The sequence below is a fragment of the Phyllobates terribilis genome, unplaced genomic scaffold, assembly GCF_046119375.1.
Source record: "Phyllobates terribilis strain yellow unplaced genomic scaffold, ASM4611937v1 Scaffold_3__8_contigs__length_932513732, whole genome shotgun sequence".
NCBI classification, from domain to species: domain Eukaryota; kingdom Metazoa; phylum Chordata; class Amphibia; order Anura; family Dendrobatidae; genus Phyllobates; species Phyllobates terribilis.
The window spans coordinates 748,630,529-748,647,301 of NW_027362763.1; the positions used below are offsets into that span (position 1 = coordinate 748,630,529).

Below are 16,773 nucleotides of genomic sequence, written 5' to 3' on the forward strand. Positions count from 1 at the left end.
AAAAAATGCGCGATAGGTCTCACGGCTTCAATCACCGCTCTGTGTATAGAGTGCAGTGGCTATAACCACACCCCAGCACTGACTGACAGTCAGCTCTTCACTAGTGATGAGCGAGTGTATTCGTCACTATTCGCACGGATAGTACGGTATTCAGGTTACTTGTTATATTGCGAGTATTTGTGTACTCGCCTCGCTATATTAGGATGTCCCGCCCTGCAGTTTTAGCACCTCCTTTGCAGCAACTAAACATGCTGGGCTTCTTAGCCAATCACAGTAATGCTGCAGACATCTTGGTTGTGGCATTACTGTGATTGGCTGACCGCCCAGCCTCATAGGGTCTATTTAAGCCCTGCCGCCGCCATTTTGTGCACATTGCGTCCGGAGCCTGCATTCTACAAGCATAGGGTGAGATCGCTGAGCTGCTAGGGAGAGTGTTTAGGCCTCGTGATAAAACAAAAGCCCTTTAAAGGGCTACCTGCAGTGTATACTAGTTTAGTGTAGAAAAAAGTAAATACCCTTTATTATTTATTATTTTTGCACTGTGCGATCTATCCATTTACTTCCAGTTATTTGGGTATTTTGCTTGTTTTTGGATTTTCTCTGTCTAGTGGCCTTGTGTGAACATGCATTTACATTTTGCATGCACATCAATTTACGTTTCAGTTCAGACTTCTAGGTTTTTTCTTTGTAGTTCAGTGTGCTTCAGTGCATATAAAAGGGTGTGGCCGCCCTCTGTCTGAGCTGAAAGGTTCATTCTGCCTCAGGTCTATGCTTATACTAGGGATTCAGTCTCTCTGCCCTTATCCATATGTACGTCACTTGACAAATGGTAAGGTTTTTAATATTAGAGTTAGGACTGCCCGATAAGGGTTGCCTTGATGTTGCGGGATAGCTTTTACATTATTTTGATCAAAATTATGTTAACTAAATACCCTTTATTATTATTTTTGCACTGTGCGATCTATCCATTTACTTCCAGTTATTTGGGTATTTTGCTTGCTTTTGGTTTTTCTAGTTCAGTGTAGAGTAGGGAGGGAGAGTTACTCGAGCAGGGACAGTTTAAAGGAGCCGCTCACTAGCTCCATAATACCACCAATAAATAGCTCTTTTCAGAACTGAAGACACACAACAAAGTCAGAGTACAGGGAGAGAGAGATTGTGTATTAGGTAGGGAGAGGTTAAACTGTTCTTCCAGTGTCCATCTTAAAACAGCTCTTGTCAGATGCAAAACAATATTTTTCCAGCACACTGAGTAGTAGCATTTTGTGCTGCCTTTTTTTTAACAGCACCGGTCTATTTTCCCCGCTGTTTTAGGGATCAGAGCCTGGCTTCTACTGTCCACATTAGTCCACTTACAAAGGTGGTTAGTGCCCAACGCAAAACAGTAGTCCAAACATTTCCTACTGCCTGCTACAAAGTACGCACCAGCCCATTTTACCCCACTGTTTTTGGGGTGACAGCCTGCCTTTTGTTCACATTAGTCCACTTAAAAAGGCGTTTAGTGCCCTAAGCAAAGCAGTAGTCCAAACATTTCCAACTGCCTGCTACAAAGTATGCACCAGGCCATTTTCCCCACTGTTTTTGGGGTGACAGCCTGCCTTCTGTCCACATTAGTCCACCTAAAAAGGCATTTAGTGCCCTACGCAAAGCAGCAGTCCAAACATTTCCTACTGCCTGCTACCAAGCACGCACCAGGCCATTTTACCCACTATTTTGGCTGTGACAGCTAGCTTGGCTTGTGCCATCAACATGTGAAAATCTGTCAACAAACCCAAAATGCCAAAAAGTCTGTTGTTAAGGGATGTGGACGTGGTGTTGTCAGTGGAGCGCGAGAAGGCACTCAATCTGTGTCAGGTCAGAAGAAGATGGATGCATCCACTATGTTCCTGGAAAAATTTCCAGGTCTGGAACGTAAACGTGTGTGGAAGCCAGAAGAGCGAGAGCAGATTCTGTCTTGGATCGTAGACAAGGTCTCTACGCATTTGACAAGTAGCAACAAATCTTCCACGACCACACAGTCTACTGTCGATACACATAAGGCTGGCCCATCCAATCCTGAAGCTGGTTCTCCTTCCTCCCGCCATTATCAGTCACAGGAGACATATGACCCCAAGCTTGACCACTCCAAGGATCTGTTTGGTACATATCTTTTGGTTGGCTCTGGCCTATCTCTGTGCAGCATTGAAGAGGGACAAGGGAAGTTGACGTGCGTTGATGCTCAAGTATTTGAGGACCTATGGCCAGAAGAAAGCCACTTGGAGGAACGTCATTTACTGTCTCCAGGGATGAAGGCTGATGATGATGAGACACAGTTGCCATCAGGTCAGCCTACAATGTCAACTGGGAAGGAGGATGAGATGGAAGATGAGGTGGTTGATGATGAGTTCACTGATCCGACCTGGACCATTGGAATGCATATCCATTACAGCAACACAGAGGAACATGGATATATAAGTCCAAACACAGGAACCAAGGGGTCATGGATTGCCCAGAGTGAGAACTGAGTCAACTGTTCCCAACAGCACCCCCGATGTGCGCAAAAGTCAGGGCAAGGGGGCGTTCAGCTGCTGTGTGGAATTTTTTTTCTGAAAGTCCTTCAGAGAAAAACATTGTAGTCTGTAGCAGCTGCCATACCAAGTTGAGAAGAGGCCAGGGCAAAGGCAAACTGTGCACCACCAGTATGCGAAACCACATGGCAGCCAAGAACCCCAGTAGGTGGGCGGAACACCAGGGTACCAAATCTGCGTCTGCGGGTCAAACCAATGTTGCCTGGGCTATGTGCTTCAGAATCTGCTGTTCAGGAAGCAGGTGCTCATACCTCCTGCCCACAAGCTGCGGTTGCTCACACACAACAAACATCAACCACATCCACTTCCTTGTCCCAGCAAAGCTTTTGTCCGTGCCTGAGAGCTTGGAAAGAAAGCGTAAATACCCAGCCACACACCCACAGGCATAGATACTAAACTCACACAATGCCAAATTGCTAGCTGTGGAGATGTTGCCATTTAGGCTTGTGGGAACACAGTCTTTCCATGATCTCTTGGCTGTGGCTGCACCACGATACAGTGTTCCCAGCCACCACTATTTTGCCCGGTGTGCTGTCCCTGCGTTACACAAGCAAGTCTTAAACAATCTGAACCGTGCTCTCACCAACCCCGTAACCGGGAAGGTCCATCTAACAACAGACACCTGTACAAGTTGTTGTGGACAGGGACGATACATTTCTGTCATGGCACACTGGGTGAACCTGGTGGAGAGTGGGACAAAGGCGCAAACTGGAACATCACACATCCTACCCACACCAAGAATGTCAGGGTTTCCACCTCTTCATATTCCACTTCCTCTCTCCCCTCCTCCTGCTCCTGATCCTCTGCTGAATTACCCTCACCATCACTGCCAAGGTGGGACCTGTGCAGCAACACATCGGCAAAGTGGCAATACGCTCTGCTGAAGCTGATCTGTTTAGGTCAGAAAGCACACACTGCAGCAGAGCTGTGGCAAGCTTTAAAACAACACACCGATCAGTGGCTCTTCCCGCTGCACCTTCAACCTGGTTTGGTCGTCTGCAATAATGGGCATAACCTGGTGGCAGCTTTAAAGGTCAGCAAGCTGGTACACGTGCCATTCATGGCTCACGTGCTGAACCTAGTTGTCCAGAAATTTCTGAAAACTTACTGTGGCTTGCCGTACCTACTTGAGAAGGTGCGCCATATTAGTGCCCATTTCCGTCATTCCTCTACCGCTTTTGCTGCTCTTACAGTGCTGCAAAAGCGCTTGAATTTGCTAAGTCACCGACTCATTTGCGACCTGCCCACGCAATGGAACTCAACCTATCATATGCTGGCGAGGATTAGTGAACAGCAGAATGCAGTAGCTGAATACCAGCTTCAACATGCCCGTCAGACTGAGAGTCAGCCACCACACATAACAACTGTCGAGTTGGTGTGGATCGCTGACATTTGTGAGGTTCTTGAAAACTTTGAGTAATGCACCAACCTCGTGAGCAGTGATCAGGCTATTGTCAGCGTAACCATCCCGCTGCTGTGTCTCTTGAAACAATCACTGCATAATCTTAATAAGACGAACCTTTGAGTGCCCAGCATGTTGGTATGGAGTCAGATTTCCCAATGGGTGATACTACCCAGCCCAGCCAATATTCTGAGGCAACATTGGGTGATAAGGAGGAAGATGAGGAGGGAGAGGACTTGTTTTTCTGTGCTACCGAGGGGACTCATAAAGCTACAGAGGGGACACCCAACCGAAGCTTCATGTCTGTCCAGCCTGGATGGGTTGGAGAGGAGGAGGAGGAGGCAAGTCAGCATGAGGAGAGGATGGGTACTGTTTCTACTGTTGGGGACACAGAACATTTGCCTTTTTGCAGCTTGGCCCACATGGCACAGTTCATGTGTAAGTGTCTGTGGCAAGACCCTCGCGTGATACACATTTTATCCAACAACCTATAATGGTTGGCCACCTTTCTCGACCCACAGAACAAGGAGAAATTTCCTTCTCTACTTTTGGAGTCACCAAAGAGTTTTACAATGGAATCGTTCAAGAGGCCATTGTAGATCAGTTGCTGAAAACATCAGCCTCAGACAATGCTGGTGGCAGAGGTACCGGCTCTTTTCAACACCAAGGGATAATGGGGAGAGACACGAACACCAGCTCCAACAGAGATGGGGGGAAAATGTGCACAAATTGGGCAATTTTCAATAAACCAGCACAATAGCAAGGGCTATCTGTAGCTGTAACAATGCCAAGGAGGGATAGGTTGCAGAACATGGTCAAGGGGTACTTAAGTGACCATACATGCATCCTTTCTGACGCTTCAGTTCCCTTTAATTATTGGGTGTCTAAGCTGAACACTTGGCCCGACCTCTCCTTATATGCCTTGGACGTGCTGGCCTGCCCGGCTGCTAGTGTGGTGTTAGAGCGTGTTTTCAGTTCCGCTGGGCAATCATCACTGATAGGCGCACATGCCTCCCCACGGAAAATGCAGACAGACTTACTCTGATTAAATTCAACAAGGACTGGATATCTCCACAGTTTGTAATCCCTCCAGATGACAGCAAGCCAACCTAAATTCACCAAAAAAGCAGATTCATGCTACTGCTGTTAACGTCACCCCCTTCCCATGAAAACCCATTTCCTTTCTTCGTCAAGCATGACTCAGCCCATAGGGCTAATTTTTACAAACCCTATGTACATTGTGCAGTAGACAAATCAGGAATGTACAGTGGTCCTACCAAACTAATACTTGTCATTGGAGGCCCTTCTCACAGGTTGTGCCACATTGTGACTGAGATAGGGGATACTTATTCAATAGAAGTTTACACTTACTATTGATGACCGACTGATGGCCCTCTGAAAACTTGAATTAAGGGCCACAACTACTACAGTTCTCCATCGTAGATAATGTTTGTCATGGGAGGCCCTTGTAATGGAATCTTCCTGCACCTGTAATGACCGGAGGTCCGAGAGAGATCCAGTGAGTCACAAACTGAGACAGAGACAGAAATAAACAACACTTTCTTTACTAAAACGGGGATTAGACTAAAATTCAGTATTGCATGAATCAGTCTCAGGTTCTACCTGGGACACTGTCTCTACTAAATACACACAATCAGCGAAAGCTGAAATCAATGTGCCAATCTCAAGGTTTCCAGTTTATGTGAATTATTCTAAAGATCTGGAACAATTTTACCTAAACACTGTGTCAATCTAGTGAGGGTGTTCTATAGGGACCCCTGAGATGGCACACTGAGTACAATCCTACCACTATTAACAATAACAATGCATGAAACTATACCAATTGCTCTTATTGCCTTAGTATAGGGATACCTGGGTATCTTAAAGTTACGGTACCGTTAACCTCAGATGTGGTCTATCACAGGCCTGTGAATCGCGGTGGCTGCAGCTAGTCTCGGAAAACTTTGGCGCCAAACAAAAGCAACGTTCACAAAAGCAGCAAAGGTTCCTTGTCTTGTCGGCCGATGCCGAGCCCACCCGCCAGGGACTTTAGTCCTGTAGCCTCAGGTTAAGGTCTGGGAAGATCTCTTCACAAGGCTTGTCAATATCTTCTCAATGTGAATGGCACCAGACCCCTTCTCTCCTCTCGCAGTCACTCACTGTTTTCCGGACCACTGACTACACGCTCCGTCACAGAGATGATATCCTCAGTCTCTTTCCCTTCTCACTCGACACTTGGCTCCTTCAGTACAAAATCTCTAGTGACTCAGCATGGACTTCCACAAAACTCCAAAGAGCCACACAGCTTTCCCCAGCTCAGCACTTGTTCTTAAGCAGGGACACAGCTTCACCAGGGCCAGGGGTTATCAACCCCCACAGAAAAGCTTGTAAAGAGAGAGTCTTATTGCAGTTCAGTCCTTGCAGTTCTCCTCAGACGCCCTGTCCAGCTTCTCACACAGCAAACACCCTCAGAACACACATGGTCTCCTGCTCTGCCCCTGCTCTGAGCTCAGAGAGGCAAAACTCACAGGGTCCAAATGCTCTCCTGCTGCTATCACAATTCACACTCTCACACACCTATGACACAGCCCTCAGGAGTATTTTTTGGAAATACGATGCACATTCTGCACTGGACCAAGTAGTAGAGTATCAAGAAGCCTTCTCTTCCTATATAATCTGAGGAATATTGACAATCAAAATCTCTGAGCCATTTGGAGGAACTTCTCCAACCCATCCTGGAGGGGGGGGGCACCATATATCCTCTGTCCATTGACTTGCACAAGTGATATATTTGAGCTCGTCATCCAGTTGACTAGTGTAGCTTTATTTTTCCAGCTCACAGAGCTCAGCCATACCTGAGGATCGCAGGCTGCACTCACTGCTACCTTCTAGTACTCCATGACTTCAAAATGTATGTTACAGGGCCACATGAGGGCTCTCACAAAACTCAGCTTTCCTGCCTACTGCAGGGCCTCTGAACATTTGAATTTATGGCCGCAGTATCACATGGTGGTGGAGGAGGAGGAGGAGGGTCAATGCCGCCGCTACAATGAGCACATTGTAAACTGCTGTGGAATATGTATTCCACTATCTGAGTGTCAATGATGGAGGGACCGCCCAATTGTCTAAGTAACAGCTGTCCTTTTAAAACGCATGTTACAAAGCCACCTGAGGCCTCTCAGGTCAAAGATCAACATACATACTGGTACGTTCTAGCTGTGCTTGTAAAGTGCTGTGGAATAGCGAACTAAAAATGATGTATGACAGAAGGACCTACAAAATGTATAAGTCAGGGCCCTCTCAATTGTAAAAGGTGAAAAAAAGCCACAACAGTATGTGTGAACAAACGCTAAAAGGGATATTTTTTTGTTTCTCTGGTTTATTTAGCCTTATATACAAGTGATTGTGCAGGAAAAACAGTTTCTTAACCTTTTTGGCCTGTTAAATGCAATTTAGGTTAGGTTTGGTAGTTGTTCTTGTGTGTCTGTAAAAGTGGCGTAACACTGCTACAAACTTATTCCCAGAAACCATATGTGAGCCAGAAATGCATGCAGGCATATTCCTAAGGCTCTTCCCATTCTGTTTCATCACTTTCCCATCCATTTCAGCCTTTTCCTCAGACCCCCAGACCCCTTTGTAGGATCCAGCAGAAAATTACTCGCATTTCCCATTGACTTATATTGTACTCGCTATTCGGAACGAATACGCGATTATTACAAAGTACTCGCTACGAGTATAGCGATTACAAATATTACGATACTCGCTCATCACTACTCTTCAGTAATAAAGTTTATTCCTTCCGGCAGCGGGGCTTTCAGTGCGGTGGCCGTACGGCTTCTGAATGCTATTAATATACAGACTGACTACATATCTGTCACATGACAGGTTCTCTTTAACAGCGAAAGCTGCTGACAGCCATGCATTTTTCCTACAGTGGCCACTACAGGCAAAATGTAGTATTACAAGGCATCTATTCAGATGAGTATCCATCCAAGTATTAGAAGACTGAAAGAATAGGAGTCCATTCCATTTTGGGTCAATGATGAAGGACTCAGATAAGTTACCCCCTCCAATACTATTTACCCATTGGACAGATCAATCAGAGTAATTATCTATCTATCTATTTATCATGTCTATCTATCATCTATATACCTATCATCTTTTTTTTTTTTTTCATAACATTTTGAACTTGTTTTTGTAATATTAGTAACACTGTATATTGACTGCAGAAGATGTTGCCCCTACATAAAGAAAAGATTGTAGCATTATTAAGGATGTCTTACGATGCCTCCTCCACCTCATCCAACCTCTTAGAAGCAATTGTTAATCAACTATTAATGCCTTTAAAATGAATTAGATATTGAGAGTATGGCTATTGTTCAGTGCAAGATGTTAGAAGGCATCGGGGGCAAGTAAACTGGTTACAAATAGGGAATTATCCCTCGTTTAGCATTAAAATTCATTTAGATAAAATTGCCACAAACATTTAAATGGGGAGATTAGTTCCCCCTCACGCCTTATTGCACTCTTTCAATGGCTCCGTTAAGGACATTTTACACGTTGGAAATTCCGTCTTCCCTGGTCGCTTGCTGTCTCCTAGCTACTCCTTCATTCAAAGCGAAGGCACAGAAAAGTTTGGCAGTCAGTCTGCGATTCATCCGCTGCTATCTGCCCAGGAGAAGCAGAGGAACAGCAAGAGGCGACTTGAATTCTGCCCCTGCTATATAACCCAATGGATGGGACACACAGCACACTGCGCTCCTGCCTTTGAGCCCCTTCTGTGTTGATGCACATGTGAGCTGCCTGGGTTTGCGGGGAGTGTGCGCCTGGCTGTTCACAGTATAATACCAAGAGTCATCTCATGACAAGATTTCCGAGACGCCCACTGAGGGCTGTGAATAAAGCAGTGTGGGTCCAGGGTTGGAAAGTGTCTTTCGTGGAACAGAGGGGCCTGGTAAAGAAGAAGTAGCCATTCCCTGCTGTGCTGCTGCTGCAGCTTCTGCTCTCACCCACCAGCAGAATGCTCTACAGGAAGATACACAGTGCACACTGCCATCTATGGGACAAGAGTGGAATAGCAGTGCTCTACACCCAGATAGATCATAACACTGATTTCTGTAGTGGCTCATTTGCCAATATGAAGTACTATTGTAATGTAAGGGAAGATACCAACTAAAGCAGCTAGAATGAAATTAGTGATTATTTCCAATCACAATTATTGCAGTCAGCAGTCACGGTGTAGACTATTCTGCTTGCTAAATATGTAAATAAAATTTTGAGGTTATCTTTACTTTTGCCCTACTTGAAATGATCTGTGTGCAGCCACACAAGTGTTTTTTTTTTACCTATTATAGAACTTATTAAAATCTGATATCCTCCAACATTTGCCTATTAAAATGATCATTGAAAAAGGCAGGGAAAACTTCAAGTCCCAAACATCCAAATTTTATTATTATTATTTATTATTATAGCGCCATTTATTCCATCTTGATTGAAAAAAACGCATATCGTATTATTGCATATACTCCTTAGAAAACGTCTTATGCGTTTCTGGCGTGTAGCCGCCCTTAGTCGTAGTGAACTTGTACATAGTGATTAAGGACGGCTACATGCCAGAAACAAAGTAAACGCAATAATACAATATGCTGTTTTTTTAATCAAGATGGAATAAAATTGGATGTTTTTATACAAGGAATCGAGACGCACAGTTTTCTCTACCTTTTTCCTTAATCTAGTTGATGGTCTGCAACTTTAAACTGCACCCCCATGTCCTGAGACCGGCTGCATTCAATATCAGCAGGCAACAGTATTACACATGCACTGAGCCTTGATCTTTTCTTGTTCTTGTATAAAATGATCATTCTGGAACTGATAAAAATAAGGGTTGGATATATCATTGGTGAAACATGTGAAGCCACACAAGGGCCCAAGAAGTAAGGCGGGCACTAGCACCTCCAAACAAGTGCAATTGTGCGTCATGCTCAGCTATTCTACAATAAAGGCCCCATATATTGTTCTTGCACAGGGGCCCTCTTCTGTCTGTATCTGCCCTTGAAAATTAGGTACAATCTGATGATCATTGACATTAAAGGGGTTGTCCGGTCTAAATTGATGTCTGCAGTCACTCTGTGTGACTGTAGACTTATGAATCCCCCCTGCACATGCACTGTGCGCTGTGGGGATTTGACGGTTTCTGAGCCGTGACCAGAGGGTAAGTATGCGTTATACATACTCCTGGCGAGAGCCCGTATAGTGAGTGCAGCCTCGCTCCCTAGACTTGTATCGAGCATGGCCGCGGTCCATCTAATGATGCGGCCGTCCAGTGGGCATGGCCAACTAGTGGACGTGGCCTCGCGACCACTAAACGGGCTCTGGCCGGGAGTATGAATAACTGATACATGCCCTCCAGTCCCGGCTTAGAAACCAGCAAATCCTCACAGCGCTGGGATGATTTACAAGTCTGTAGGCACACAGAGCCGGTCCAAGGAAAAAAATCGATTATCGGATCACACTCGGTTATGCAAGTCAATGAGTCTTTGGAAAAAATCTGACTGTACTTGGATGACATACGAGTGCATTCCAATTTTCTCGGACTGACAGAATGGAGAAGATGGAGACATTTTTTTCTCTATCTTCTACTTATGCAAGAAAATCGGATCATAGTGTGATTTGATGATGGTGTGGCCCTAGCCTAAGGCATTATAGCCATGACACTAATGCATGTATGTTGTTGGGATATACTATATACACAATGCATGAGCTGGGTGTCACACCTACAATCCAGAAGGATAAATGGCGTTATGTAATATTATGTATGGTTACACTATATTATCTGATGCGTATGAGGAGACAATCCAATAAACACATATATAAATATTGTTTTCCAGTTGAGCATAGAAGTAAATATTTAATCCAATACTACAGAATAAATCCGGTTTACCACAATTAAACAGCAATAGATAAAGCAGGGCTGATCCCTTTAAATCCCTGGATGAGGCCGCACACCACAAATGATAGCACAGAGAGCAAAGTGTGCAGGCTGGAGTCTGTGCATTGCTCCCTCACCTTCATGGAGGGTATTTTTAGATTAAGGACATTGCCCATGTAAGCATATACAGTACCCAACACACTGGCACAGGCCGGGGAAGGATCCAGCTTCTCCTCCCAGTGGCAGCTCCTGCTGAGAACACATTCCAGAGGTGCAGATCTGTCCCTGAACTTCAGGGCAGCTCATAAACCATGTGCTTTATTTCACAGAACTGCTGAAATTAATGTCTGTGTTAATCAACAACTCATGTTCTTTCTCCACACAAATATATATATATATACTGCAAAGAGCAGATTCTTTTTTACCCAATAGAATTAAGAATTTACTCTAAAGTCAGGGGTTCATTCATTGATAAGGATGATTGCAATTTAACTTCAGTTGCGTTAGGATAGATTCAGTTTTTGTAAAGGATACAAGAAGCGCACAAGGACGTATTAAGACGCACTTATGTTTTATTTTCTTTATTTTTATTTGCCTTTTTATTTTTATATATTTTTCAATAAATGGTATTTGACCGAACTTTTGATACCGCCTAAAAAGTGCACAACGACATATTAAGATGCACTTATGTTTTATTTTCTTTATGTTTTCGTTATTTGTATCTGCATTTTTAAGATATTTTTCAATAAATGGATCTGACCGAACTTTTGAAACCGCCTAAGAAGTGCACAAGGACGTATTAAGATGAACTTATGTTTTATTTTCTTTATTTTTATTTGCATTTTTTATAGATTTTTCAATAAATGGATCTGACGGAACTTTTGAAATAGATGTGACTGTAACTGCGTAACGCCCTAAAAGCCATACGTGATGGATTACGAAGGGTTAAAGCTTACAGTATAGGATTAATGGTGCAAATCCCCAAAGTGCCCCAGACATATTTCTCCCTTCAAGTCCCTCACAGCCCAGTAAAACGAAAAAATCCTTGGAACCCGGTAAAGAGAAAAATAAAACAAAAAAAAAACAAAAACCTCTTTTCTTTTTCTCTCTTTTTTTTCTCTCCCTTGGGCTTTATGCAGTGTAGTGGGCAGTGAATGCAAATTGTAAGTAAGCAATAAATCATGGGAGGATACAAAACATAAAAACAGAGCCCCCACCTCCTTGTTACAAGGCAATGATTTAATAAAAGCCCAAAATGCATACATGGGGAGGACGGGGCTTGCATTTTTTATTTTAACTTATAAAATAAATTTCGCCTGTTTTTGGAAGCTGTTCTTTCCGAAAGCCCAAAACTAAGTCTTTCTGGAGCCTGGAAAAGGGGGATGAAATAACATAAAAAAAAGAAAGGGGCTGTTAATGTTTCCCCTTTGGTGCCAGTTTGGATGTCATCTGTTTCCTTGGTGACAATGCTCGGCCCCCTGAGCCCCTGGGCTTCTGGATTGTAAGAGAAAAGCCTGCTATTTCTGTCCAGTCATTTATCACTGTCACCACATAATGATTTCACTCGCAGCTCCTTATTGATGTTTGTAATTGCATTATCTCATAAAGGCGATGATCAATGAAACCAAGGCATGCATTCTGGGGTCAGAGCATGGCATAGGACTGCTTTTTTTTCCCGCCCCTTTAACACAACAGCTACTCATTATCTATAAGACTAGATTTAAAAAAAAAAATCATCTGATCTGGGGATGACCCTGCTAAATATCCCAACACTTTTTTTTTTATGTAAAACTTGACCATTGGATTTTTTTTTTTTTCATGGGGTAAAACAAATAAAAAATGTTCTTTCATTAACAAAACAAATGGTTAATGACTTCAGTTCCTTAGCGTCGACCTGTTAAATAGAGAAAAACAGAGAAAGAAAAAGTTACTGATGTATAAATTATTCTAGAACAATAAACGAAAACTCACCATAAAGAAATACGTGTAATACGTTCATACGTGAGAAAGAAATACAGGCGTACAAAAAGGTTATACATGTATAATGAATATAGAAGTGCAATTAATAAAGTATTGCATAAAAATATAAAATACATAAAGTGTAAATATGTTGATTAAGTTAACAATAAGTTAAATACAAAGATTATAACTGACTAAATTGTTAACTTTCTATCTATAATCTATCTATTTATCTATATTATCTATCTATCTATCCATCTATCTATCCATCCATCTATCTATCTATCTATCTATCTATCTATCTATCTATCTATTATCTATCTATATTTTCTATTATCTATCCATCTATCTATCTAGCTGTTATCTATCTATCTATATTATCTATCTCTCTAGCTAGCTATTCTATCTATCTATCTATCTATCTATCGTATCTATTTATCTGTTATCTATCTATCTATCTATCTATATCTATCTATCTATAGCTATTCTATCTATCTATCTATCTATCTATCGTATCTATCTGTTATCTATCTATCTATCGTATCTATCTCTATCCATATGTATATATCTATTATCTATCTATCATCTATTATCTATATATATATATATCCATATCTATCTATCTATTATCTATATTTCCTAATTATTTATCTTTATATTATCTATCTCTCTATCCATAATCTTTCTTTCTTTCGTTATTTCTTTTTCCTTCTTTCTTTCTTTCTTTCTTCCTGTGTAATATTGTGTATATAAAGTTTTTTATCATGCAAATGGCTAGTAATATGACGTGAATGACACCTTCTATGTTGGATCACCCTTATAATTATCACAGGTGAGAAAATCATATTTAGGGACACACGTCCCTTTGCTTTTGTTTTAAGATACTGACAGTTGCAATCACGAGTCCCATTAATCACTGCAAGCTTCTATTATGCGTCAGCATCAGGAGGAGGGAGAGCAAAAATTCGCATTGAAGGGAGGGATAGGATGAGGTTTTTTTTTGCTGCAAGTAAAGGGAGGATTTACAGAGAGGACAGGATCACAAGTTTACATATGTGTAATCCTGCCAGATCCAGATCAAGTCATTCACTGGCTATTCAGTAAATGATCAAAGGTGATGGGGTCATTGTAAACACACGCCATTATGTGCTTGTTACAGGGTTTTCCCCGAATGTACTTATTTATTTTAGTTCATTGTTTTATTTATTTTTATTTCAGATTTTTTTCTCTATTTTAATTCAGCACTGTTATGTTTGTAAGAAAACCAAATATCACATCATCTCTGCTCTTATTTCTCACAGCTGCAAAATCCTGGATGAGAATATATATGATGATCACATGAGCTGGAAGTTTTTTCTTTAGCTTTATATAACTTATAGGTTCAAATACAATGTTTTTCATGTAATTATGTCCCAAAATTAGATTATTTGGATAATTGTACAATCAGATGAGATGAGATACAAGTGTCTGCTGAAAAATGGGAAAAATATATACACTGGAAAAAAATATATATAAACAATCATGAAATATTATTATAAAGTATGTGAATTAATTTAATGCAGTAATGAGTGAAGTAAATTTTAATGAACCTGCCATCAAGTATTGATGTGTGTACAGGGCATAACATAGAATAACAACTAGCAAACATAGCAGATATAACTTTTAATTGTAGGCAAAATGTTAGAGATGGAGTAATGATGGTAAAGATCAAATACACAACTAGATATATTAATTTTTTATTTTTGTAAATTCACTATCAACTACATTTGATACATATTGATATCAGTAGTAAGTTTGTGGAAATAAATAAATAGATAGAGAGAGAAATAGATTTACTCCGCAAGCACAATATATTTATTTATATAGTTTAATTTATTTTTGTATCATTAATAATTTAAGTAAAGTATTTTTCACTTTCCAGTTCTATATTGTACATTTTTTTATGGTTTACTTGATTCACTAAATGCATTTCTATATATTTTATGCTACACGCATACCATGTATATATCTATCACATGTATCACATCTCATTTTATCTATCACCTGTTTTTATGCATTTCATGTATTTCTCAATCGTGGGGTCAGTCTACTGTTCTGGACTGTTTTCTTATGATTGGACATTAGTAACTTTTTTTCCCCATATATTTCTCTATATAACAGGCTAAAACTAAGTAACTAAAGTCATTAACCTTTTTTTTTTTGCAGGCTAAATAACATTGTATTTTTAAATCTAATGAAAAAGTTTTAACAATCTGTCATTTAATATACAAATAACAAGAACTGCTGTTATATTTAGCAGCATCATCATCAAATTAGATTTTTTTTTATACTAAATTCAGTAAAATAAATAAATAAATAATGAATGGCTATATATTAATTACATTTTGTATTAGAGAAATGTATGTTTTTATTTTAGTAAAACATTTAAAATTATGATATTGCACGATATATATATATATATATATATATATATATATATGTGTGTGTGCGTGTATATGTGCATATATATCTGTGTGTATATATATGTATATATATGTGTGTATATATATATATATATATATGTATATGTATGTGTATATATATATGTTTGTATATATATGTATATATATATATGTGTGTGTATATATATATGTATATGTATAAGGGTGTATATATATATATATATATATATATGTATATGTATGTGTATATATATGTATGCATGTGTATATATATGTATATAAATATGTATATGTATGAGGGTGTATATATATGTATATATGCATATATATATACATGTATCTAATATTTGTGTGTCTTTTATTTATAAATTTGTATGTCTAAATATATATTTATGCATTACTATATACTATAGCTTGAATGTATTGAATGTATGAGTGAGACATTGCTATATATAAATGTGAATATATATATATATATATATATATATATACATATATCACAAAATAAGTAAGAAAACTAAAAATAAGAAATCTGAATAACATATATGAAAGTCATAACATGTGTTTGATTAAAATTAAAGGCTGAGGATGCAGAAGTCCTGGTGACTTGTAGTTGAGAGTGCTTTCTGCAGATGGAGACTGTGTATATATACTGTGTATATACTGTGCAGACAGAGGATCACACTGATAGGAGCAGAGTACATAGAACAGACAATGGTGGTAGCAGTGAAGAGATAAGTTCTGCAGTGTCCCATACCATACATGAGAGGTGTCAGAGTCTAGTCCCCAGCTGGTGGCTGCAGCAGAGTCCTCATACACAAGGATAATGATGCTGATGATGGGAATTATCCTCCTCTTCAGTAATATACAGTCTTGTCATCATGGATCCCTGCACCAACCTGGGCTCACACCCCAGCACCAGCAGCTGGCAGGAAGGTAATGTGCAGAGCTGACAGCCGGGGAGAAGGTGCTGCTGCTCTGCAGCGGGGGACAGCGCATTATTGCACAGGAAATTCACAGCCAGTTTACATCTGCTCTGACACATAAACATGTCTGTGTACAGGAGGCAGGGGCACAGATCCAGAGGGGACATACAGCACATGGGGGGCCCTACAGCAGAGGAGAGACCCCCTATACAAGCTCAGAAATACTACTGGTGTTTGTAAAGTTAGATATGATGAATATACAGAGGTCATGTCTGCAAATAGCTGGAAATGTAGTTATGTAGTTATACTGTATTATCTATTATCTATCGATTAAGCAATATATATGTATGTATATATATATATATATATATATATATATATATATATATAGTCATTCAGCTTTGTAATTATACTTTTATTAATGTATTATTATGTTGCTTTCTATCTCCCCCCAAAAAATAATCAGTACCTCTGAACAGAATAAAGCAAGTGTGAACAGGTGCAAACTGATATGTCATCTATCTATGTATCTATGTATCTATCTATCTAT

At 40.4% G+C, this 16,773-nt stretch overlaps 1 long non-coding RNA gene across 1 annotated transcript; it reads right to left on the reverse strand.

Annotated features, from left to right (window-relative positions):
- Window positions 1–5,518: 5,518 nt before the first annotated feature.
- Window positions 5,519–16,329, reverse strand: LOC141257540 (uncharacterized). Its single transcript, XR_012318082.1, has 2 exons — window positions 16,055–16,329; window positions 5,519–12,791 (listed from the first exon to the last, which is right to left on the reverse strand). It is a non-coding gene; the product is annotated as an uncharacterized lncRNA (long non-coding RNA).
- Window positions 16,330–16,773: the final 444 nt, after the last annotated feature.